This window comes from Schistocerca cancellata, chromosome 3 (assembly GCF_023864275.1).
Source record: "Schistocerca cancellata isolate TAMUIC-IGC-003103 chromosome 3, iqSchCanc2.1, whole genome shotgun sequence".
Lineage (NCBI taxonomy): Eukaryota > Metazoa > Arthropoda > Insecta > Orthoptera > Acrididae > Schistocerca > Schistocerca cancellata.
Genome location: NC_064628.1, coordinates 959872180 through 959894417, shown reverse-complemented (window position 1 = coordinate 959894417; position 22238 = coordinate 959872180). Strand labels below are relative to the sequence as shown.

Sequence of the window (22238 nt, the reverse complement as noted above, 5' to 3'; positions counted from 1 at the left end):
CGCGTGCAGCCTTCGACACTAGCGGAGGACGCATCTTGTCCCTGGTGTTCAGCGGAGGGCCTGTGCGGGGTGCGCCAGTGTCGTGCTGGAGGGCCCACTGATAGCGATGTGGGCTTCCTCGCCTCGCCTCGCCTCACACCAAGTGTCTGCGTAGTTTGCAGTGCATTCGCACTATTCCTATCCCTGTCCCTGTCCCCGTCCCGACTTGTCCCGACTTTGCTCGACTGCCGCTCGCTGCCGCTCGGGTCGTGGTCCATATGACAGCGCAAGCACGACAAACGTCTGCGGGACGAGACGAGACGAGACGAGACGAGACGACTAAGGAATAAATTCGTGGTTACAAATCAAATTTGGAACTCCACACTCCTACACAACAATAGGCGGTACGTATTTCAGAATTCACCTGCCGATTCGTACTGTTTTGTCGTTTTCAAAGGCCGCTTGGCAAACGTGGTTAGCACATTCTCTCTCAAACTGAGTTAATTACTGCATTTTCGTACCATTACAGTAGTTTAAAAGGCTTAAGGAAGCATCTTTGTCACAACAGAAAGGTAGTTTGAAAATTGGGCTGGCGATATAACAAAAAACATAACAGGAAGGGAGCCAACAGCACCCGGGTTTCCCAGGCGGTCACCCATCCAAGTACTAGCCGGGCCCGATGATGCTTAACTTCGGTGATCGGACGAGAACCGGTGTATTCATCATGGTATGGCCGTTGGCGCTCATCTAATGTAGGAGCACGGCAGAATTCGCGTTCGGCTTTTCTCCCAACACACAAAATGTTAGTTTTCGGCCGCATTTGACGAAAGCGCTTCCTTCCGCAACCGCCAGTTCCTCGAGGACGGCGCGGGGAGGCGCGCCCGGCGTCCCAGCAGAGTGACGGCCGAATTGGCGGGCGCACCGCCGCGTGTGTGAGACGCACTGCTGCTCGTTGCACCCCCTGTCATTCGCTGGGCGCGTGCAGCCTTCGACACTAGCGGAGGACGCATCTTGTCCCTGGTGCTCAGCGGAGGGCCTGTGCAGGGTGCGCCAGTGTCGTGCTGGAGGGCCCACTGGTAGCGATGTGGGCTTCCTCGCCTCGCCTCGCCTCACACCAGGTGTCTGCGTAGTTTGCAGTGCATTCGCACCATTCCTATCCCTGTCCCGGTCCCCGTCCCGACTTGTCCCGACTTTGCTCGACTGCCGCTCGCTGCCGCTCGGGTCGTGGTCCATATGACAGCGCAAGCACGACAAACGTCTGCGGGACGAGACGAGACGAGACGAGACGAGACGACTAAGGAATAAATTCGTGGTTACAAATCAAATTTGGAACTCTACACTCCTACACAACAATAGGCGGTACGTATTTCAGAATTCACCTGCCGATTCGTACTGTTTTGTCGTTTTCAAAGTCTTCTTGGCAAACGTGGTTAGCACATTCTCCCTCAAACTGAGTTAATTACTGCATTTTCGTACCATTACAGTAGTTTAAAAGGCTTAAGGAAGCATCTTTGTCACAACAGAAAGGTAGTTTGAAAATTGGGCTGGCGACATAACAAAAAACATAACAGGAAGGGAGCCAACAGCACCCGGGTTTCCCAGGCGGTCACCCATCCAAGTACTAGCCGGGCCCGATGATGCTTAACTTCGGTGATCGGACGAGAACCGGTGTATTCATCATGGTATGGCCGTTGGCGCTCATCTAATGTAGGAGCACGGCAGAATTCGCGTTCGGCTTTTCTCCCAACACACAAAATGTTAGTTTTCGGCCGCATTTGACGAAAGCGCTTCCTTCCGCAACCGCCAGTTCCTCGAGGACGGCGCGGGGAGGCGCGCCCGGCGTCCCAGCAGAGTGACGGCCGAATTGGCGGGCGCACCGCCGCGTGTGTGAGACGCACTGCTGCTCGTTGCACCCCCTGTCATTCGCTGGGCGCGTGCAGCCTTCGACACTAGCGGAGGACGCATCTTGTCCCTGGTGCTCAGCGGAGGGCCTGTGCGGGGTGCGCCAGTGTCGTGCTGGAGGGCCCACTGGTAGCGATGTGGGCTTCCTCGCCTCGCCTCGCCTCACACCAGGTGTCTGCGTAGTTTGCAGTGCATTCGCACCATTCCTATCCCTGTCCCGGTCCCCGTCCCGACTTGTCCCGACTTTGCTCGACTGCCGCTCGCTGCCGCTCGGGTCGTGGTCCATATGACAGCGCAAGCACGACAAACGTCTGCGGGACGAGACGAGACGAGACGAGACGAGACGACTAAGGAATAAATTCGTGGTTACAAATCAAATTTGGAACTCTACACTCCTACACAACAATAGGCGGTACGTATTTCAGAATTCACCTGCCGATTCGTACTGTTTTGTCGTTTTCAAAGTCTTCTTGGCAAACGTGGTTAGCACATTCTCTCTCAAACTGAGTTAATTACTGCATTTTCGTACCATTACAGTAGTTTAAAAGGCTTAAGGAAGCATCTTTGTCACAACAGAAAGGTAGTTTGAAAATTGGGCTGGCGACATAACAAAAAACATAACAGGAAGGGAGCCAACAGCACCCGGGTTTCCCAGGCGGTCACCCATCCAAGTACTAGCCGGGCCCGATGATGCTTAACTTCGGTGATCGGACGAGAACCGGTGTATTCATCATGGTATGGCCGTTGGCGCTCATCTAATGTAGGAGCACGGCAGAATTCGCGTTCGGCTTTTCTCCCAACACACAAAATGTTAGTTTTCGGCCGCATTTGACGAAAGCGCTTCCTTCCGCAACCGCCAGTTCCTCGAGGACGGCGCGGGGAGGCGCGCCCGGCGTCCCAGCAGAGTGACGGCCGAATTGGCGGGCGCACCGCCGCGTGTGTGAGACGCACTGCTGCTCGTTGCACCCCCTGTCATTCGCTGGGCGCGTGCAGCCTTCGACACTAGCGGAGGACGCATCTTGTCCCTGGTGCTCAGCGGAGGGCCTGTGCGGGGTGCGCCAGTGTCGTGCTGGAGGGCCCACTGATAGCGATGTGGGCTTCCTCGCCTCGCCTCGCCTCACACCAAGTGTCTGCGTAGTTTGCAGTGCATTCGCACTATTCCTATCCCTGTCCCTGTCCCCGTCCCGACTTGTCCCGACTTTGCTCGACTGCCGCTCGCTGCCGCTCGGGTCGTGGTCCATATGACAGCGCAAGCACGACAAACGTCTGCGGGACGAGACGAGACGAGACGAGACGAGACGACTAAGGAATAAATTCGTGGTTACAAATCAAATTTGGAACTCTACACTCCTACACAACAATAGGCGGTACGTATTTCAGAATTCACCTGCCGATTCGTACTGTTTTGTCGTTTTCAAAGTCTTCTTGGCAAACGTGGTTAGCACATTCTCTCTCAAACTGAGTTAATTACTGCATTTTCGTACCATTACAGTAGTTTAAAAGGCTTAAGGAAGCATCTTTGTCACAACAGAAAGGTAGTTTGAAAATTGGGCTGGCGACATAACAAAAAACATAACAGGATGGGAGCCAACAGCACCCGGGTTTCCCAGGCGGTCACCCATCCAAGTACTAGCCGGGCTCGATGATGCTTAACTTCGGTGATCGGACGAGAACCGGTGTATTCATCATGGTATGGCCGTTGGCGCTCATCTAATGTAGGAGCACGGCAGAATTCGCGTTCGGCTTTTCTCCCAACACACAAAATGTTAGTTTTCGGCCGCATTTGACGAAAGCGCTTCCTTCCGCAACCGCCAGTTCCTCGAGGACGGCGCGGGGAGGCGCGCCCGGCGTCCCAGCAGAGTGACGGCCGAATTGGCGGGCGCACCGCCGCGTGTGTGAGACGCACTGCTGCTCGTTGCACCCCCTGTCATTCGCTGGGCGCGTGCAGCCTTCGACACTAGCGGAGGACGCATCTTGTCCCTGGTGCTCAGCGGAGGGCCTGTGCGGGGTGCGCCAGTGTCGTGCTGGAGGGCCCACTGGTAGCGATGTGGGCTTCCTCGCCTCGCCTCGCCTCACACCAGGTGTCTGCGTAGTTTGCAGTGCATTCGCACCATTCCTATCCCTGTCCCGGTCCCCGTCCCGACTTGTCCCGACTTTGCTCGACTGCCGCTCGCTGCCGCTCGGGTCGTGGTCCATATGACAGCGCAAGCACGACAAACGTCTGCGGGACGAGACGAGACGAGACGAGACGAGACGACTAAGGAATAAATTCGTGGTTACAAATCAAATTTGGAACTCTACACTCCTACACAACAATAGGCGGTACGTATTTCAGAATTCACCTGCCGATTCGTACTGTTTTGTCGTTTTCAAAGTCTTCTTGGCAAACGTGGTTAGCACATTCTCTCTCAAACTGAGTTAATTACTGCATTTTCGTACCATTACAGTAGTTTAAAAGGCTTAAGGAAGCATCTTTGTCACAACAGAAAGGTAGTTTGAAAATTGGGCTGGCGCCATAACAAAAAACATAACAGGATGGGAGCCAACAGCACCCGGGTTTCCCAGGCGGTCACCCATCCAAGTACTAGCCGGGCCCGATGATGCTTAACTTCGGTGATCGGACGAGAACCGGTGTATTCATCATGGTATGGCCGTTGGCGCTCATCTAATGTAGGAGCACGGCAGAATTCGCGTTCGGCTTTTCTCCCAACACACAAAATGTTAGTTTTCGGCCGCATTTGACGAAAGCGCTTCCTTCCGCAACCGCCAGTTCCTCGAGGACGGCGCGGGGAGGCGCGCCCGGCGTCCCAGCAGAGTGACGGCCGAATTGGCGGGCGCACCGCCGCGTGTGTGAGACGCACTGCTGCTCGTTGCACCCCCTGTCATTCGCTGGGCGCGTGCAGCCTTCGACACTAGCGGAGGACGCATCTTGTCCCTGGTGCTCAGCGGAGGGCCTGTACGGGGTGCGCCAGTGTCGTGCTGGAGGGCCCACTGGTAGCGATGTGGGCTTCCTCGCCTCGCCTCGCCTCACACCAGGTGTCTGCGTAGTTTGCAGTGCATTCGCACCATTCCTATCCCTGTCCCGGTCCCCGTCCCGACTTGTCCCGACTTTGCTCGACTGCCGCTCGCTGCCGCTCGGGTCGTGGTCCATATGACAGCGCAAGCACGACAAACGTCTGCGGGACGAGACGAGACGAGACGAGACGAGACGACTAAGGAATAAATTCGTGGTTACAAATCAAATTTGGAACTCTACACTCCTACACAACAATAGGCGGTACGTATTTCAGAATTCACCTGCCGATTCGTACTGTTTTGTCGTTTTCAAAGTCTTCTTGGCAAACGTGGTTAGCACATTCTCCCTCAAACTGAGTTAATTACTGCATTTTCGTACCATTACAGTAGTTTAAAAGGCTTAAGGAAGCATCTTTGTCACAACAGAAAGGTAGTTTGAAAATTGGGCTGGCGACATAACAAAAAACATAACAGGAAGGGAGCCAACAGCACCCGGGTTTCCCAGGCGGTCACCCATCCAAGTACTAGCCGGGCCCGATGATGCTTAACTTCGGTGATCGGACGAGAACCGGTGTATTCATCATGGTATGGCCGTTGGCGCTCATCTAATGTAGGAGCACGGCAGAATTCGCGTTCGGCTTTTCTCCCAACACACAAAATGTTAGTTTTCGGCCGCATTTGACGAAAGCGCTTCCTTCCGCAACCGCCAGTTCCTCGAGGACGGCGCGGGGAGGCGCGCCCGGCGTCCCAGCAGAGTGACGGCCGAATTGGCGGGCGCACCGCCGCGTGTGTGAGACGCACTGCTGCTCGTTGCACCCCCTGTCATTCGCTGGGCGCGTGCAGCCTTCGACACTAGCGGAGGACGCATCTAGTCCCTGGTGCTCAGCGGAGGGCCTGTGCGGGGTGCGCCAGTGTCGTGCTGGAGGGCCCACTGGTAGCGATGTGGGCTTCCTCGCCTCGCCTCGCCTCACACCAGGTGTCTGCGTAGTTTGCAGTGCATTCGCACCATTCCTATCCCTGTCCCGGTCCCCGTCCCGACTTGTCCCGACTTTGCTCGACTGCCGCTCGCTGCCGCTCGGGTCGTGGTCCATATGACAGCGCAAGCACGACAAACGTCTGCGGGACGAGACGAGACGAGACGAGACGAGACGACTAAGGAATAAATTCGTGGTTACAAATCAAATTTGGAACTCTACACTCCTACACAACAATAGGCGGTACGTATTTCAGAATTCACCTGCCGATTCGTACTGTTTTGTCGTTTTCAAAGTCTTCTTGGCAAACGTGGTTAGCACATTCTCTCTCAAACTGAGTTAATTACTGCATTTTCGTACCATTACAGTAGTTTAAAAGGCTTAAGGAAGCATCTTTGTCACAACAGAAAGGTAGTTTGAAAATTGGGCTGGCGACATAACAAAAAACATAACAGGATGGGAGCCAACAGCACCCGGGTTTCCCAGGCGGTCACCCATCCAAGTACTAGCCGGGCCCGATGATGCTTAACTTCGGTGATCGGACGAGAACCGGTGTATTCATCATGGTATGGCCGTTGGCGCTCATCTAATGTAGGAGCACGGCAGAATTCGCGTTCGGCTTTTCTCCCAACACACAAAATGTTAGTTTTCGGCCGCATTTGACGAAAGCGCTTCCTTCCGCAACCGCCAGTTCCTCGAGGACGGCGCGGGGAGGCGCGCCCGGCGTCCCAGCAGAGTGACGGCCGAATTGGCGGGCGCACCGCCGCGTGTGTGAGACGCACTGCTGCTCGTTGCACCCCCTGTCATTCGCTGGGCGCGTGCAGCCTTCGACACTAGCGGAGGACGCATCTTGTCCCTGGTGCTCAGCGGAGGGCCTGTGCGGGGTGCGCCAGTGTCGTGCTGGAGGGCCCACTGGTAGCGATGTGGGCTTCCTCGCCTCGCCTCGCCTCACACCAGGTGTCTGCGTAGTTTGCAGTGCATTCGCACCATTCCTATCCCTGTCCCGGTCCCCGTCCCGACTTGTCCCGACTTTGCTCGACTGCCGCTCGCTGCCGCTCGGGTCGTGGTCCATATGACAGCGCAAGCACGACAAACGTCTGCGGGACGAGACGAGACGAGACGAGACGAGACGACTAAGGAATAAATTCGTGGTTACAAATCAAATTTGGAACTCTACACTCCTACACAACAATAGGCGGTACGTATTTCAGAATTCACCTGCCGATTCGTACTGTTTTGTCGTTTTCAAAGTCTTCTTGGCAAACGTGGTTAGCACATTCTCTCTCAAACTGAGTTAATTACTGCATTTTCGTACCATTACAGTAGTTTAAAAGGCTTAAGGAAGCATCTTTGTCACAACAGAAAGGTAGTTTGAAAATTGGGCTGGCGCCATAACAAAAAACATAACAGGATGGGAGCCAACAGCACCCGGGTTTCCCAGGCGGTCACCCATCCAAGTACTAGCCGGGCCCGATGATGCTTAACTTCGGTGATCGGACGAGAACCGGTGTATTCATCATGGTATGGCCGTTGGCGCTCATCTAATGTAGGAGCACGGCAGAATTCGCGTTCGGCTTTTCTCCCAACACACAAAATGTTAGTTTTCGGCCGCATTTGACGAAAGCGCTTCCTTCCGCAACCGCCAGTTCCTCGAGGACGGCGCGGGGAGGCGCGCCCGGCGTCCCAGCAGAGTGACGGCCGAATTGGCGGGCGCACCGCCGCGTGTGTGAGACGCACTGCTGCTCGTTGCACCCCCTGTCATTCGCTGGGCGCGTGCAGCCTTCGACACTAGCGGAGGACGCATCTTGTCCCTGGTGCTCAGCGGAGGGCCTGTACGGGGTGCGCCAGTGTCGTGCTGGAGGGCCCACTGGTAGCGATGTGGGCTTCCTCGCCTCGCCTCGCCTCACACCAGGTGTCTGCGTAGTTTGCAGTGCATTCGCACCATTCCTATCCCTGTCCCGGTCCCCGTCCCGACTTGTCCCGACTTTGCTCGACTGCCGCTCGCTGCCGCTCGGGTCGTGGTCCATATGACAGCGCAAGCACGACAAACGTCTGCGGGACGAGACGAGACGAGACGAGACGAGACGACTAAGGAATAAATTCGTGGTTACAAATCAAATTTGGAACTCTACACTCCTACACAACAATAGGCGGTACGTATTTCAGAATTCACCTGCCGATTCGTACTGTTTTGTCGTTTTCAAAGTCTTCTTGGCAAACGTGGTTAGCACATTCTCCCTCAAACTGAGTTAATTACTGCATTTTCGTACCATTACAGTAGTTTAAAAGGCTTAAGGAAGCATCTTTGTCACAACAGAAAGGTAGTTTGAAAATTGGGCTGGCGACATAACAAAAAACATAACAGGAAGGGAGCCAACAGCACCCGGGTTTCCCAGGCGGTCACCCATCCAAGTACTAGCCGGGCCCGATGATGCTTAACTTCGGTGATCGGACGAGAACCGGTGTATTCATCATGGTATGGCCGTTGGCGCTCATCTAATGTAGGAGCACGGCAGAATTCGCGTTCGGCTTTTCTCCCAACACACAAAATGTTAGTTTTCGGCCGCATTTGACGAAAGCGCTTCCTTCCGCAACCGCCAGTTCCTCGAGGACGGCGCGGGGAGGCGCGCCCGGCGTCCCAGCAGAGTGACGGCCGAATTGGCGGGCGCACCGCCGCGTGTGTGAGACGCACTGCTGCTCGTTGCACCCCCTGTCATTCGCTGGGCGCGTGCAGCCTTCGACACTAGCGGAGGACGCATCTTGTCCCTGGTGCTCAGCGGAGGGCCTGTACGGGGTGCGCCAGTGTCGTGCTGGAGGGCCCACTGGTAGCGATGTGGGCTTCCTCGCCTCGCCTCGCCTCACACCAGGTGTCTGCGTAGTTTGCAGTGCATTCGCACCATTCCTATCCCTGTCCCGGTCCCCGTCCCGACTTGTCCCGACTTTGCTCGACTGCCGCTCGCTGCCGCTCGGGTCGTGGTCCATATGACAGCGCAAGCACGACAAACGTCTGCGGGACGAGACGAGACGAGACGAGACGAGACGACTAAGGAATAAATTCGTGGTTACAAATCAAATTTGGAACTCTACACTCCTACACAACAATAGGCGGTACGTATTTCAGAATTCACCTGCCGATTCGTACTGTTTTGTCGTTTTCAAAGTCTTCTTGGCAAACGTGGTTAGCACATTCTCCCTCAAACTGAGTTAATTACTGCATTTTCGTACCATTACAGTAGTTTAAAAGGCTTAAGGAAGCATCTTTGTCACAACAGAAAGGTAGTTTGAAAATTGGGCTGGCGACATAACAAAAAACATAACAGGAAGGGAGCCAACAGCACCCGGGTTTCCCAGGCGGTCACCCATCCAAGTACTAGCCGGGCCCGATGATGCTTAACTTCGGTGATCGGACGAGAACCGGTGTATTCATCATGGTATGGCCGTTGGCGCTCATCTAATGTAGGAGCACGGCAGAATTCGCGTTCGGCTTTTCTCCCAACACACAAAATGTTAGTTTTCGGCCGCATTTGACGAAAGCGCTTCCTTCCGCAACCGCCAGTTCCTCGAGGACGGCGCGGGGAGGCGCGCCCGGCGTCCCAGCAGAGTGACGGCCGAATTGGCGGGCGCACCGCCGCGTGTGTGAGACGCACTGCTGCTCGTTGCACCCCCTGTCATTCGCTGGGCGCGTGCAGCCTTCGACACTAGCGGAGGACTCATCTTGTCCCTGGTGTTCAGCGGAGGGCCTGTGCGGGGTGCGCCAGTGTCGTGCTGGAGGGCCCACTGATAGCGATGTGGGCTTCCTCGCCTCGCCTCGCCTCACACCAAGTGTCTGCGTAGTTTGCAGTGCATTCGCACTATTCCTATCCCTGTCCCTGTCCCCGTCCCGACTTGTCCCGACTTTGCTCGACTGCCGCTCGTTGCCGCTCGGGTCGTGGTCCATATGACAGCGCAAGCACGACAAACGTCTGCGGGACGAGACGAGACGAGACGAGACGAGACGACTAAGGAATAAATTCGTGGTTACAAATCAAATTTGGAACTCTACACTCCTACACAACAATAGGCGGTACGTATTTCAGAATTCACCTGCCGATTCGTACTGTTTTGTCGTTTTCAAAGTCTTCTTGGCAAACGTGGTTAGCACATTCTCTCTCAAACTGAGTTAATTACTGCATTTTCGTACCATTACAGTAGTTTAAAAGGCTTAAGGAAGCATCTTTGTCACAACAGAAAGGTAGTTTGAAAATTGGGCTGGCGACATAACAAAAAACATAACAGGATGGGAGCCAACAGCACCCGGGTTTCCCAGGCGGTCACCCATCCAAGTACTAGCCGGGCCCGATGATGCTTAACTTCGGTGATCGGACGAGAACCGGTGTATTCATCATGGTATGGCCGTTGGCGCTCATCTAATGTAGGAGCACGGCAGAATTCGCGTTCGGCTTTTCTCCCAACACACAAAATGTTAGTTTTCGGCCGCATTTGACGAAAGCGCTTCCTTCCGCAACCGCCAGTTCCTCGAGGACGGCGCGGGGAGGCGCGCCCGGCGTCCCAGCAGAGTGACGGCCGAATTGGCGGGCGCACCGCCGCGTGTGTGAGACGCACTGCTGCTCGTTGCACCCCCTGTCATTCGCTGGGCGCGTGCAGCCTTCGACACTAGCGGAGGACGCATCTTGTCCCTGGTGCTCAGCGGAGGGCCTGTGCGGGGTGCGCCAGTGTCGTGCTGGAGGGCCCACTGGTAGCGATGTGGGCTTCCTCGCCTCGCCTCGCCTCACACCAGGTGTCTGCGTAGTTTGCAGTGCATTCGCACCATTCCTATCCCTGTCCCGGTCCCCGTCCCGACTTGTCCCGACTTTGCTCGACTGCCGCTCGCTGCCGCTCGGGTCGTGGTCCATATGACAGCGCAAGCACGACAAACGTCTGCGGGACGAGACGAGACGAGACGAGACGAGACGACTAAGGAATAAATTCGTGGTTACAAATCAAATTTGGAACTCTACACTCCTACACAACAATAGGCGGTACGTATTTCAGAATTCACCTGCCGATTCGTACTGTTTTGTCGTTTTCAAAGTCTTCTTGGCAAACGTGGTTAGCACATTCTCCCTCAAACTGAGTTAATTACTGCATTTTCGTACCATTACAGTAGTTTAAAAGGCTTAAGGAAGCATCTTTGTCACAACAGAAAGGTAGTTTGAAAATTGGGCTGGCGACATAACAAAAAACATAACAGGAAGGGAGCCAACAGCACCCGGGTTTCCCAGGCGGTCACCCATCCAAGTACTAGCCGGGCCCGATGATGCTTAACTTCGGTGATCGGACGAGAACCGGTGTATTCATCATGGAATGGCCGTTGGCGCTCATCTAATGTAGGAGCACGGCAGAATTCGCGTTCGGCTTTTCTCCCAACACACAAAATGTTAGTTTTCGGCCGCATTTGACGAAAGCGCTTCCTTCCGCAACCGCCAGTTCCTCGAGGACGGCGCGGGGAGGCGCGCCCGGCGTCCCAGCAGAGTGACGGCCGAATTGGCGGGCGCACCGCCGCGTGTGTGAGACGCACTGCTGCTCGTTGCACCCCCTGTCATTCGCTGGGCGCGTGCAGCCTTCGACACTAGCGGAGGACGCATCTTGTCCCTGGTGTTCAGCGGAGGGCCTGTGCGGGGTGCGCCAGTGTCGTGCTGGAGGGCCCACTGATAGCGATGTGGGCTTCCTCGCCTCGCCTCGCCTCACACCAAGTGTCTGCGTAGTTTGCAGTGCATTCGCACTATTCCTATCCCTGTCCCTGTCCCCGTCCCGACTTGTCCCGACTTTGCTCGACTGCCGCTCGCTGCCGCTCGGGTCGTGGTCCATATGACAGCGCAAGCACGACAAACGTCTGCGGGACGAGACGAGACGAGACGAGACGAGACGACTAAGGAATAAATTCGTGGTTACAAATCAAATTTGGAACTCTACACTCCTACACAACAATAGGCGGTACGTATTTCAGAATTCACCTGCCGATTCGTACTGTTTTGTCGTTTTCAAAGTCTTCTTGGCAAACGTGGTTAGCACATTCTCTCTCAAACTGAGTTAATTACTGCATTTTCGTACCATTACAGTAGTTTAAAAGGCTTAAGGAAGCATCTTTGTCACAACAGAAAGGTAGTTTGAAAATTGGGCTGGCGACATAACAAAAAACATAACAGGATGGGAGCCAACAGCACCCGGGTTTCCCAGGCGGTCACCCATCCAAGTACTAGCCGGGCCCGATGATGCTTAACTTCGGTGATCGGACGAGAACCGGTGTATTCATCATGGTATGGCCGTTGGCGCTCATCTAATGTAGGAGCACGGCAGAATTCGCGTTCGGCTTTTCTCCCAACACACAAAATGTTAGTTTTCGGCCGCATTTGACGAAAGCGCTTCCTTCCGCAACCGCCAGTTCCTCGAGGACGGCGCGGGGAGGCGCGCCCGGCGTCCCAGCAGAGTGACGGCCGAATTGGCGGGCGCACCGCCGCGTGTGTGAGACGCACTGCTGCTCGTTGCACCCCCTGTCATTCGCTGGGCGCGTGCAGCCTTCGACACTAGCGGAGGACGCATCTTGTCCCTGGTGCTCAGCGGAGGGCCTGTGCGGGGTGCGCCAGTGTCGTGCTGGAGGGCCCACTGGTAGCGATGTGGGCTTCCTCGCCTCGCCTCGCCTCACACCAGGTGTCTGCGTAGTTTGCAGTGCATTCGCACCATTCCTATCCCTGTCCCGGTCCCCGTCCCGACTTGTCCCGACTTTGCTCGACTGCCGCTCGCTGCCGCTCGGGTCGTGGTCCATATGACAGCGCAAGCACGACAAACGTCTGCGGGACGAGACGAGACGAGACGAGACGAGACGACTAAGGAATAAATTCGTGGTTACAAATCAAATTTGGAACTCTACACTCCTACACAACAATAGGCGGTACGTATTTCAGAATTCACCTGCCGATTCGTACTGTTTTGTCGTTTTCAAAGTCTTCTTGGCAAACGTGGTTAGCACATTCTCCCTCAAACTGAGTTAATTACTGCATTTTCGTACCATTACAGTAGTTTAAAAGGCTTAAGGAAGCATCTTTGTCACAACAGAAAGGTAGTTTGAAAATTGGGCTGGCGACATAACAAAAAACATAACAGGAAGGGAGCCAACAGCACCCGGGTTTCCCAGGCGGTCACCCATCCAAGTACTAGCCGGGCCCGATGATGCTTAACTTCGGTGATCGGACGAGAACCGGTGTATTCATCATGGTATGGCCGTTGGCGCTCATCTAATGTAGGAGCACGGCAGAATTCGCGTTCGGCTTTTCTCCCAACACACAAAATGTTAGTTTTCGGCCGCATTTGACGAAAGCGCTTCCTTCCGCAACCGCCAGTTCCTCGAGGACGGCGCGGGGAGGCGCGCCCGGCGTCCCAGCAGAGTGACGGCCGAATTGGCGGGCGCACCGCCGCGTGTGTGAGACGCACTGCTGCTCGTTGCACCCCCTGTCATTCGCTGGGCGCGTGCAGCCTTCGACACTAGCGGAGGACGCATCTTGTCCCTGGTGTTCAGCGGAGGGCCTGTGCGGGGTGCGCCAGTGTCGTGCTGGAGGGCCCACTGATAGCGATGTGGGCTTCCTCGCCTCGCCTCGCCTCACACCAAGTGTCTGCGTAGTTTGCAGTGCATTCGCACTATTCCTATCCCTGTCCCTGTCCCCGTCCCGACTTGTCCCGACTTTGCTCGACTGCCGCTCGCTGCCGCTCGGGTCGTGGTCCATATGACAGCGCAAGCACGACAAACGTCTGCGGGACGAGACGAGACGAGACGAGACGAGACGACTAAGGAATAAATTCGTGGTTACAAATCAAATTTGGAACTCTACACTCCTACACAACAATAGGCGGTACGTATTTCAGAATTCACCTGCCGATTCGTACTGTTTTGTCGTTTTCAAAGTCTTCTTGGCAAACGTGGTTAGCACATTCTCCCTCAAACTGAGTTAATTACTGCATTTTCGTACCATTACAGTAGTTTAAAAGGCTTAAGGAAGCATCTTTGTCACAACAGAAAGGTAGTTTGAAAATTGGGCTGGCGACATAACAAAAAACATAACAGGAAGGGAGCCAACAGCACCCGGGTTTCCCAGGCGGTCACCCATCCAAGTACTAGCCGGGCCCGATGATGCTTAACTTCGGTGATCGGACGAGAACCGGTGTATTCATCATGGTATGGCCGTTGGCGCTCATCTAATGTAGGAGCACGGCAGAATTCGCGTTCGGCTTTTCTCCCAACACACAAAATGTTAGTTTTCGGCCGCATTTGACGAAAGCGCTTCCTTCCGCAACCGCCAGTTCCTCGAGGACGGCGCGGGGAGGCGCGCCCGGCGTCCCAGCAGAGTGACGGCCGAATTGGCGGGCGCACCGCCGCGTGTGTGAGACGCACTGCTGCTCGTTGCACCCCCTGTCATTCGCTGGGCGCGTGCAGCCTTCGACACTAGCGGAGGACGCATCTTGTCCCTGGTGTTCAGCGGAGGGCCTGTGCGGGGTGCGCCAGTGTCGTGCTGGAGGGCCCACTGATAGCGATGTGGGCTTCCTCGCCTCGCCTCGCCTCACACCAAGTGTCTGCGTAGTTTGCAGTGCATTCGCACTATTCCTATCCCTGTCCCTGTCCCCGTCCCGACTTGTCCCGACTTTGCTCGACTGCCGCTCGCTGCCGCTCGGGTCGTGGTCCATATGACAGCGCAAGCACGACAAACGTCTGCGGGACGAGACGAGACGAGACGAGACGAGACGACTAAGGAATAAATTCGTGGTTACAAATCAAATTTGGAACTCTACACTCCTACACAACAATAGGCGGTACGTATTTCAGAATTCACCTGCCGATTCGTACTGTTTTGTCGTTTTCAAAGTCTTCTTGGCAAACGTGGTTAGCACATTCTCTCTCAAACTGAGTTAATTACTGCATTTTCGTACCATTACAGTAGTTTAAAAGGCTTAAGGAAGCATCTTTGTCACAACAGAAAGGTAGTTTGAAAATTGGGCTGGCGACATAACAAAAAACATAACAGGATGGGAGCCAACAGCACCCGGGTTTCCCAGGCGGTCACCCATCCAAGTACTAGCCGGGCCCGATGATGCTTAACTTCGGTGATCGGACGAGAACCGGTGTATTCATCATGGAATGGCCGTTGGCGCTCATCTAATGTAGGAGCACGCAGAATTCGCGTTCGGCTTTTCTCCCAACACACAAAATGTTAGTTTTCGGCCGCATTTGACGAAAGCGCTTCCTTCCGCAACCGCCAGTTCCTCGAGGACGGCGCGGGGAGGCGCGCCCGGCGTCCCAGCAGAGTGACGGCCGAATTGGCGGGCGCACCGCCGCGTGTGTGAGACGCACTGCTGCTCGTTGCACCCCCTGTCATTCGCTGGGCGCGTGCAGCCTTCGACACTAGCGGAGGACGCATCTTGTCCCTGGTGCTCAGCGGAGGGCCTGTGCGGGGTGCGCCAGTGTCGTGCTGGAGGGCCCATTGGTAGCGATGTGGGCTTCCTCGCCTCGCCTCGCCTCACACCAGGTGTCTGCGTAGTTTGCAGTGCATTCGCACCATTCCTATCCCTGTCCCGGTCCCCGTCCCGACTTGTCCCGACTTTGCTCGACTGCCGCTCGCTGCCGCCCTGGTCGTGGTCCATATGACAGCGCAAGCACGACAAACGTCTGCGGGACGAGACGAGACGAGACGAGACGAGACGACTAAGGAATAAATTCGTGGTTACAAATCAAATTTGGAACTCTACACTCCTACACAACAATAGGCGGTACGTATTTCAGAATTCACCTGCCGATTCGTACTGTTTTGTCGTTTTCAAAGTCTTCTTGGCAAACGTGGTTAGCACATTCTCCCTCAAACTGAGTTAATTACTGCATTTTCGTACCATTACAGTAGTTTAAAAGGCTTAAGGAAGCATCTTTGTCACAACAGAAAGGTAGTTTGAAAATTGGGCTGGCGACATAACAAAAAACATAACAGGAAGGGAGCCAACAGCACCCGGGTTTCCCAGGCGGTCACCCATCCAAGTACTAGCCGGGCCCGATGATGCTTAACTTCGGTGATCGGACGAGAACCGGTGTATTCATCATGGTATGGCCGTTGGCGCTCATCTAATGTAGGAGCACGGCAGAATTCGCGTTCGGCTTTTCTCCCAACACACAAAATGTTAGTTTTCGGCCGCATTTGACGAAAGCACTTCCTTCCGCAACCGCCAGTTCCTCGAGGACGGCGCGGGGAGGCGCGCCCGGCGTCCCAGCAGAGTGACGGCCGAATTGGCGGGCGCACCGCCGCGTGTGTGAGACGCACTGCTGCTCGTTGCACCCCCTGTCATTCGCTGGGCGCGTGCAGCCTTCGACACTAGCGGAGGACGCATCTTGTCCCTGGTGCTCAGCGGAGGGCCTGTGCGGGGTGCGCCAGTGTCGTGCTGGAGGGCCCACTGGTAGCGATGTGGGCTTCCTCGCCTCGCCTCGCCTCGCCTCACACCAGGTGTCTGCGTAGTTTGCAGTGCATTCGCACCATTCCTATCCCTGTCCATGTCCCCGTCCCGACTTGTCCCGACTTTGCTCGACTGCCGCTCGCTGCCGCTCGGGTCGTGGTCCATATGACAGCGCAAGCACGACAAACGTCTGCGGGACGAGACGAGACGAGACGAGACGAGACGACTAAGGAATAAATTCGTGGTTACAAATCAAATTTGGAACTCTACACTCCTACACAACAATAGGCGGTACGTATTTCAGAATTCACCTGCCGATTCGTACTGTTTTGTCGTTTTCAAAGTCTTCTTGGCAAACGTGGTTAGCACATTCTCCCTCAAACTGAGTTAATTACTGCATTTTCGTACCATTACAGTAGTTTAAAAGGCTTAAGGAAGCATCTTTGTCACAACAGAAAGGTAGTTTGAAAATTGGGCTGGCGACATAACAAAAAACATAACAGGAAGGGAGCCAACAGCACCCGGGTTTCCCAGGCGGTCACCCATCCAAGTACTAGCCGGGCCCGATGAAGCTTAACTTCGGTGATCGGACGAGAACCGGTGTAATCATCATGGTATGGCCGTTGGCCCGCATCTAATGTAGGAGCACGGCAGAATTCGCGTTCCGCTTTTCTCCCAACACACAAAATGTTAGTTTTCGACCGCATTTGACGAAAGCGCTTCCTTCCGCAACCGCCAGTTCCTCGAGGACGGCGCTTGGAGCGCGCCCGGCGTCCCAGCAGAGTGACGGCCGAATTGGCGGGCGCACCGCCGCGTGTGTGAGACGCACTGCTGCTCGTTGCACCCCCTGTCATTCGCTGGGCGCGTGCAGCCTTCGACACTAGCGGAGGACGCATCTTGTCCCTGGTGTTCAGCGGAGGGCCTGTGCGGGGTGCGCCAGTGTCGTGCTGGAGGGCCCACTGATAGCGATGTGGGCTTCCTCGCCTCGCATCGCCTCACACCAAGTGTCTGCGTAGTTTGCAGTGCATTCGCACTATTCCTATCCCTGTCCCTGTCCCCGTCCCGACTTGTCCCGACTTTGCTCGACTGCCGCTCGCTGCCGCTCGGGTCGTGGTCCATAAGACAGCGCAAGGACGACAAACGTCTGCGGGACGAGACGAGACGAGACGAGACGAGACGACTAAGGAATAAATTCGTGGTTACAAATCAAATTTGGAACTCTACACTCCTACACAACAATAGGCGGTACGTATTTCAGAATTCACCTGCCGATTCGTATTGTTTTGTCGTTTTCAAAGTCTTCTTGGCAAACGTGGTTAGCACATTCTCCCTCAAACTGAGTTAATTACTGCATTTTCGTACCATTACAGTAGTTTAAAAGGCTTAAGGAAGCATCTTTGTCACAACAGAAAGGTAGTTTGAAAATTGGGCTGGCGACATAACAAAAAACATAACAGGAAGGGAGCCAACAGCACCCGGGTTTCCCAGGCGGTCACCCATCCAAGTACTAGCCGGGCCCGATGATGCTTAACTTCGGTGATCGGACGAGAACCGGTGTATTCATCATGGTATGGCCGTTGGCGCTCATCTAATGTAGGAGCACGGCAGAATTCGCGTTCGGCTTTTCTCCCAACACACAAAATGTTAGTTTTCGGCCGCATTTGACGAAAGCGCTTCCTTCCGCAACCGCCAGTTCCTCGAGGACGGCGCGGGGAGGCGCGCCCGGCGTCCCAGCAGAGTGACGGCCGAATTGGCGGGCGCACCGCCGCGTGTGTGAGACGCACTGCTGCTCGTTGCACCCCCTGTCATTCGCTGGGCGCGTGCAGCCTTCGACACTAGCGGAGGACGCATCTTGTCCCTGGTGTTCAGCGGAGGGCCTGTGCGGGGTGCGCCAGTGTCGTGCTGGAGGGCCCACTGATAGCGATGTGGGCTTCCTCGCCTCGCATCGCCTCACACCAAGTGTCTGCGTAGTTTGCAGTGCATTCGCACTATTCCTATCCCTGTCCCTGTCCCCGTCCCGACTTGTCCCGACTTTGCTCGACTGCCGCTCGCTGCCGCTCGGGTCGTGGTCCATATGACAGCGCAAGCACGACAAACGTCTGCGGGACGAGACGAGACGAGACGAGACGAGACGACTAAGGAATAAATTCGTGGTTACAAATCAAATTTGGAACTCTACACTCCTACACAACAATAGGCGGTACGTATTTCAGAATTCACCTGCCGATTCGTACTGTTTTGTCGTTTTCAAAGTCTTCTTGGCAAACGTGGTTAGCACATTCTCCCTCAAACTGAGTTAATTACTGCATTTTCGTACCATTACAGTAGTTTAAAAGGCTTAAGGAAGCATCTTTGTCACAACAGAAAGGTAGTTTGAAAATTGGGCTGGCGACATAACAAAAAACATAACAGGAAGGGAGCCAACAGCACCCGGGTTTCCCAGGCGGTCACCCATCCAAGTACTAGCCGGGCCCGATGATGCTTAACTTCGGTGATCGGACGAGAACCGGTGTATTCATCATGGTATGGCCGTTGGCGCTCATCTAATGTAGGAGCACGGCAGAATTCGCGTTCGGCTTTTCTCCCAACACACAAAATGTTAGTTTTCGGCCGCATTTGACGAAAGCGCTTCCTTCCGCAACCGCCAGTTCCTCGAGGACGGCGCGGGGAGGCGCGCCCGGCGTCCCAGCAGAGTGACGGCCGAATTGGCGGGCGCACCGCCGCGTGTGTGAGACGCACTGCTGCTCGTTGCACCCCCTGTCATTCGCTGGGCGCGTGCAGCCTTCGACACTAGCGGAGGACGCATCTTGTCCCTGGTGTTCAGCGGAGGGCCTGTGCGGGGTGCGCCAGTGTCGTGCTGGAGGGCCCACTGATAGCGATGTGGGCTTCCTCGCCTCGCATCGCCTCACACCAAGTGTCTGCGTAGTTTGCAGTGCATTCGCACTATTCCTATCCCTGTCCCTGTCCCCGTCCCGACTTGTCCCGACTTTGCTCGACTGCCGCTCGCTGCCGCTCGGGTCGTGGTCCATATGACAGCGCAAGCACGACAAACGTCTGCGGGACGAGACGAGACGAGACGAGACGAGACGACTAAGGAATAAATTCGTGGTTACAAATCAAATTTGGAACTCTACACTCCTACACAACAATAGGCGGTACGTATTTCAGAATTCACCTGCCGATTCGTACTGTTTTGTCGTTTTCAAAGTCTTCTTGGCAAACGTGGTTAGCACATTCTCCCTCAAACTGAGTTAATTACTGCATTTTCGTACCATTACAGTAGTTTAAAAGGCTTAAGGAAGCATCTTTGTCACAACAGAAAGGTAGTTTGAAAATTGGGCTGGCGACATAACAAAAAACATAACAGGAAGGGAGCCAACAGCACCCGGGTTTCCCAGGCGGTCACCCATCCAAGTACTAGCCGGGCCCGATGATGCTTAACTTCGGTGATCGGACGAGAACCGGTGTATTCATCATGGTATGGCCGTTGGCGCTCATCTAATGTAGGAGCACGGCAGAATTCGCGTTCGGCTTTTCTCCCAACACACAAAATGTTAGTTTTCGGCCGCATTTGACGAAAGCACTTCCTTCCGCAACCGCCAGTTCCTCGAGGACGGCGCGGGGAGGCGCGCCCGGCGTCCCAGCAGAGTGACGGCCGAATTGGCGGGCGCACCGCCGCGTGTGTGAGACGCACTGCTGCTCGTTGCACCCCCTGTCATTCGCTGGGCGCGTGCAGCCTTCGACACTAGCGGAGGACGCATCTTGTCCCTGGTGCTCAGCGGAGGGCCTGTGCGGGGTGCGCCAGTGTCGTGCTGGAGGGCCCACTGGTAGCGATGTGGGCTTCCTCGCCTCGCCTCGCCTCGCCTCACACCAGGTGTCTGCGTAGTTTGCAGTGCATTCGCACCATTCCTATCCCTGTCCATGTCCCCGTCCCGACTTGTCCCGACTTTGCTCGACTGCCGCTCGCTGCCGCTCGGGTCGTGGTCCATATGACAGCGCAAGGACGACAAACGTCTGCGGGACGAGACGAGACGAGACGAGACGAGACGACTAAGGAATAAATTCGTGGTTACAAATCAAATTTGGAACTCTACACTCCTACACAACAATAGGCGGTACGTATTTCAGAATTCACCTGCCGATTCGTATTGTTTTGTCGTTTTCAAAGTCTTCTTGGCAAACGTGGTTAGCACATTCTCCCTCAAACTGAGTTAATTACTGCATTTTCGTACCATTACAGTAGTTTAAAAGGCTTAAGGAAGCATCTTTGTCACAACAGAAAGGTAGTTTGAAAATTGGGCTGGCGACATAACAAAAAACATAACAGGAAGGGAGCCAACAGCACCCGGGTTTCCCAGGCGGTCACCCATCCAAGTACTAGCCGGGCCCGATGATGCTTAACTTCGGTGATCGGACGAGAACCGGTGTATTCATCATGGTATGGCCGTTGGCGCTCATCTAATGTAGGAGCACGGCAGAATTCGCGTTCGGCTTTTCTCCCAACACACAAAATGTTAGTTTTCGGCCGCATTTGACGAAAGCGCTTCCTTCCGCAACCGCCAGTTCCTCGAGGACGGCGCGGGGAGGCGCGCCCGGCGTCCCAGCAGAGTGACGGCCGAATTGGCGGGCGCACCGCCGCGTGTGTGAGACGCACTGCTGCTCGTTGCACCCCCTGTCATTCGCTGGGCGCGTGCAGCCTTCGACACTAGCGGAGGACGCATCTTGTCCCTGGTGTTCAGCGGAGGGCCTGTGCGGGGTGCGCCAGTGTCGTGCTGGAGGGCCCACTGATAGCGATGTGGGCTTCCTCGCCTCGCATCGCCTCACACCAAGTGTCTGCGTAGTTTGCAGTGCATTCGCACTATTCCTATCCCTGTCCCTGTCCCCGTCCCGACTTGTCCCGACTTTGCTCGACTGCCGCTCGCTGCCGCTCGGGTCGTGGTCCATATGACAGCGCAAGCACGACAAACGTCTGCGGGACGAGACGAGACGAGACGAGACGAGACGACTAAGGAATAAATTCGTGGTTACAAATCAAATTTGGAACTCTACACTCCTACACAACAATAGGCGGTACGTATTTCAGAATTCACCTGCCGATTCGTACTGTTTTGTCGTTTTCAAAGTCTTCTTGGCAAACGTGGTTAGCACATTCTCCCTCAAACTGAGTTAATTACTGCATTTTCGTACCATTACAGTAGTTTAAAAGGCTTAAGGAAGCATCTTTGTCACAACAGAAAGGTAGTTTGAAAATTGGGCTGGCGACATAACAAAAAACATAACAGGAAGGGAGCCAACAGCACCCGGGTTTCCCAGGCGGTCACCCATCCAAGTACTAGCCGGGCCCGATGATGCTTAACTTCGGTGATCGGACGAGAACCGGTGTATTCATCATGGTATGGCCGTTGGCGCTCATCTAATGTAGGAGCACGGCAGAATTCGCGTTCGGCTTTTCTCCCAACACACAAAATGTTAGTTTTCGGCCGCATTTGACGAAAGCGCTTCCTTCCGCAACCGCCAGTTCCTCGAGGACGGCGCGGGGAGGCGCGCCCGGCGTCCCAGCAGAGTGACGGCCGAATTGGCGGGCGCACCGCCGCGTGTGTGAGACGCACTGCTGCTCGTTGCACCCCCTGTCATTCGCTGGGCGCGTGCAGCCTTCGACACTAGCGGAGGACGCATCTTGTCCCTGGTGTTCAGCGGAGGGCCTGTGCGGGGTGCGCCAGTGTCGTGCTGGAGGGCCCACTGATAGCGATGTGGGCTTCCTCGCCTCGCATCGCCTCACACCAAGTGTCTGCGTAGTTTGCAGTGCATTCGCACTATTCCTATCCCTGTCCCTGTCCCCGTCCCGACTTGTCCCGACTTTGCTCGACTGCCGCTCGCTGCCGCTCGGGTCGTGGTCCATATGACAGC

The 22238-nt window shown here is 55.2% G+C and overlaps 23 non-coding genes across 23 annotated transcripts; all 23 read right to left on the bottom strand.

Annotated features, from left to right (window-relative positions):
- Positions 1-601: 601 nt before the first annotated feature.
- Positions 602-720, bottom strand: LOC126178043 (5S ribosomal RNA). Its single transcript, XR_007535961.1, has one exon. It is a non-coding gene; the product is annotated as a 5S ribosomal RNA (ribosomal RNA).
- An 836-nt stretch (positions 721-1556) lies between these two features.
- LOC126178042 (5S ribosomal RNA) lies at positions 1557-1675 on the bottom strand. Its single transcript, XR_007535960.1, has one exon. It is a non-coding gene; the product is annotated as a 5S ribosomal RNA (ribosomal RNA).
- An 836-nt stretch (positions 1676-2511) lies between these two features.
- LOC126178041 (5S ribosomal RNA) lies at positions 2512-2630 on the bottom strand. Its single transcript, XR_007535959.1, has one exon. It is a non-coding gene; the product is annotated as a 5S ribosomal RNA (ribosomal RNA).
- Positions 2631-3466: 836 nt separating this feature from the next.
- LOC126178232 (5S ribosomal RNA) lies at positions 3467-3585 on the bottom strand. The gene has a single exon (XR_007536142.1). It is a non-coding gene; the product is annotated as a 5S ribosomal RNA (ribosomal RNA).
- Positions 3586-4421: 836 nt separating this feature from the next.
- LOC126178040 (5S ribosomal RNA) lies at positions 4422-4540 on the bottom strand. The gene has a single exon (XR_007535958.1). It is a non-coding gene; the product is annotated as a 5S ribosomal RNA (ribosomal RNA).
- An 836-nt stretch (positions 4541-5376) lies between these two features.
- On the bottom strand, positions 5377-5495 carry LOC126178039 (5S ribosomal RNA). The gene has a single exon (XR_007535957.1). It is a non-coding gene; the product is annotated as a 5S ribosomal RNA (ribosomal RNA).
- Positions 5496-6331: 836 nt separating this feature from the next.
- On the bottom strand, positions 6332-6450 carry LOC126178038 (5S ribosomal RNA). Its single transcript, XR_007535956.1, has one exon. It is a non-coding gene; the product is annotated as a 5S ribosomal RNA (ribosomal RNA).
- An 836-nt stretch (positions 6451-7286) lies between these two features.
- Positions 7287-7405, bottom strand: LOC126178035 (5S ribosomal RNA). Its single transcript, XR_007535954.1, has one exon. It is a non-coding gene; the product is annotated as a 5S ribosomal RNA (ribosomal RNA).
- An 836-nt stretch (positions 7406-8241) lies between these two features.
- On the bottom strand, positions 8242-8360 carry LOC126178034 (5S ribosomal RNA). Its single transcript, XR_007535953.1, has one exon. It is a non-coding gene; the product is annotated as a 5S ribosomal RNA (ribosomal RNA).
- An 836-nt stretch (positions 8361-9196) lies between these two features.
- On the bottom strand, positions 9197-9315 carry LOC126178033 (5S ribosomal RNA). The gene has a single exon (XR_007535952.1). It is a non-coding gene; the product is annotated as a 5S ribosomal RNA (ribosomal RNA).
- Positions 9316-10151: 836 nt separating this feature from the next.
- On the bottom strand, positions 10152-10270 carry LOC126178032 (5S ribosomal RNA). The gene has a single exon (XR_007535951.1). It is a non-coding gene; the product is annotated as a 5S ribosomal RNA (ribosomal RNA).
- Positions 10271-11106: 836 nt separating this feature from the next.
- On the bottom strand, positions 11107-11225 carry LOC126178119 (5S ribosomal RNA). The gene has a single exon (XR_007536034.1). It is a non-coding gene; the product is annotated as a 5S ribosomal RNA (ribosomal RNA).
- An 836-nt stretch (positions 11226-12061) lies between these two features.
- On the bottom strand, positions 12062-12180 carry LOC126178031 (5S ribosomal RNA). The gene has a single exon (XR_007535950.1). It is a non-coding gene; the product is annotated as a 5S ribosomal RNA (ribosomal RNA).
- Positions 12181-13016: 836 nt separating this feature from the next.
- LOC126178030 (5S ribosomal RNA) lies at positions 13017-13135 on the bottom strand. The gene has a single exon (XR_007535949.1). It is a non-coding gene; the product is annotated as a 5S ribosomal RNA (ribosomal RNA).
- Positions 13136-13971: 836 nt separating this feature from the next.
- LOC126178029 (5S ribosomal RNA) lies at positions 13972-14090 on the bottom strand. Its single transcript, XR_007535948.1, has one exon. It is a non-coding gene; the product is annotated as a 5S ribosomal RNA (ribosomal RNA).
- Positions 14091-14926: 836 nt separating this feature from the next.
- LOC126178117 (5S ribosomal RNA) lies at positions 14927-15045 on the bottom strand. Its single transcript, XR_007536032.1, has one exon. It is a non-coding gene; the product is annotated as a 5S ribosomal RNA (ribosomal RNA).
- Positions 15046-15880: 835 nt separating this feature from the next.
- LOC126178028 (5S ribosomal RNA) lies at positions 15881-15999 on the bottom strand. The gene has a single exon (XR_007535947.1). It is a non-coding gene; the product is annotated as a 5S ribosomal RNA (ribosomal RNA).
- An 841-nt stretch (positions 16000-16840) lies between these two features.
- Positions 16841-16959, bottom strand: LOC126178224 (5S ribosomal RNA). The gene has a single exon (XR_007536135.1). It is a non-coding gene; the product is annotated as a 5S ribosomal RNA (ribosomal RNA).
- Positions 16960-17794: 835 nt separating this feature from the next.
- On the bottom strand, positions 17795-17913 carry LOC126178027 (5S ribosomal RNA). The gene has a single exon (XR_007535946.1). It is a non-coding gene; the product is annotated as a 5S ribosomal RNA (ribosomal RNA).
- Positions 17914-18749: 836 nt separating this feature from the next.
- Positions 18750-18868, bottom strand: LOC126178026 (5S ribosomal RNA). Its single transcript, XR_007535945.1, has one exon. It is a non-coding gene; the product is annotated as a 5S ribosomal RNA (ribosomal RNA).
- An 836-nt stretch (positions 18869-19704) lies between these two features.
- LOC126178024 (5S ribosomal RNA) lies at positions 19705-19823 on the bottom strand. Its single transcript, XR_007535943.1, has one exon. It is a non-coding gene; the product is annotated as a 5S ribosomal RNA (ribosomal RNA).
- Positions 19824-20664: 841 nt separating this feature from the next.
- On the bottom strand, positions 20665-20783 carry LOC126178023 (5S ribosomal RNA). The gene has a single exon (XR_007535942.1). It is a non-coding gene; the product is annotated as a 5S ribosomal RNA (ribosomal RNA).
- Positions 20784-21619: 836 nt separating this feature from the next.
- On the bottom strand, positions 21620-21738 carry LOC126178022 (5S ribosomal RNA). The gene has a single exon (XR_007535941.1). It is a non-coding gene; the product is annotated as a 5S ribosomal RNA (ribosomal RNA).
- Between the last annotated feature and the right edge of the window lie 500 nt (positions 21739-22238).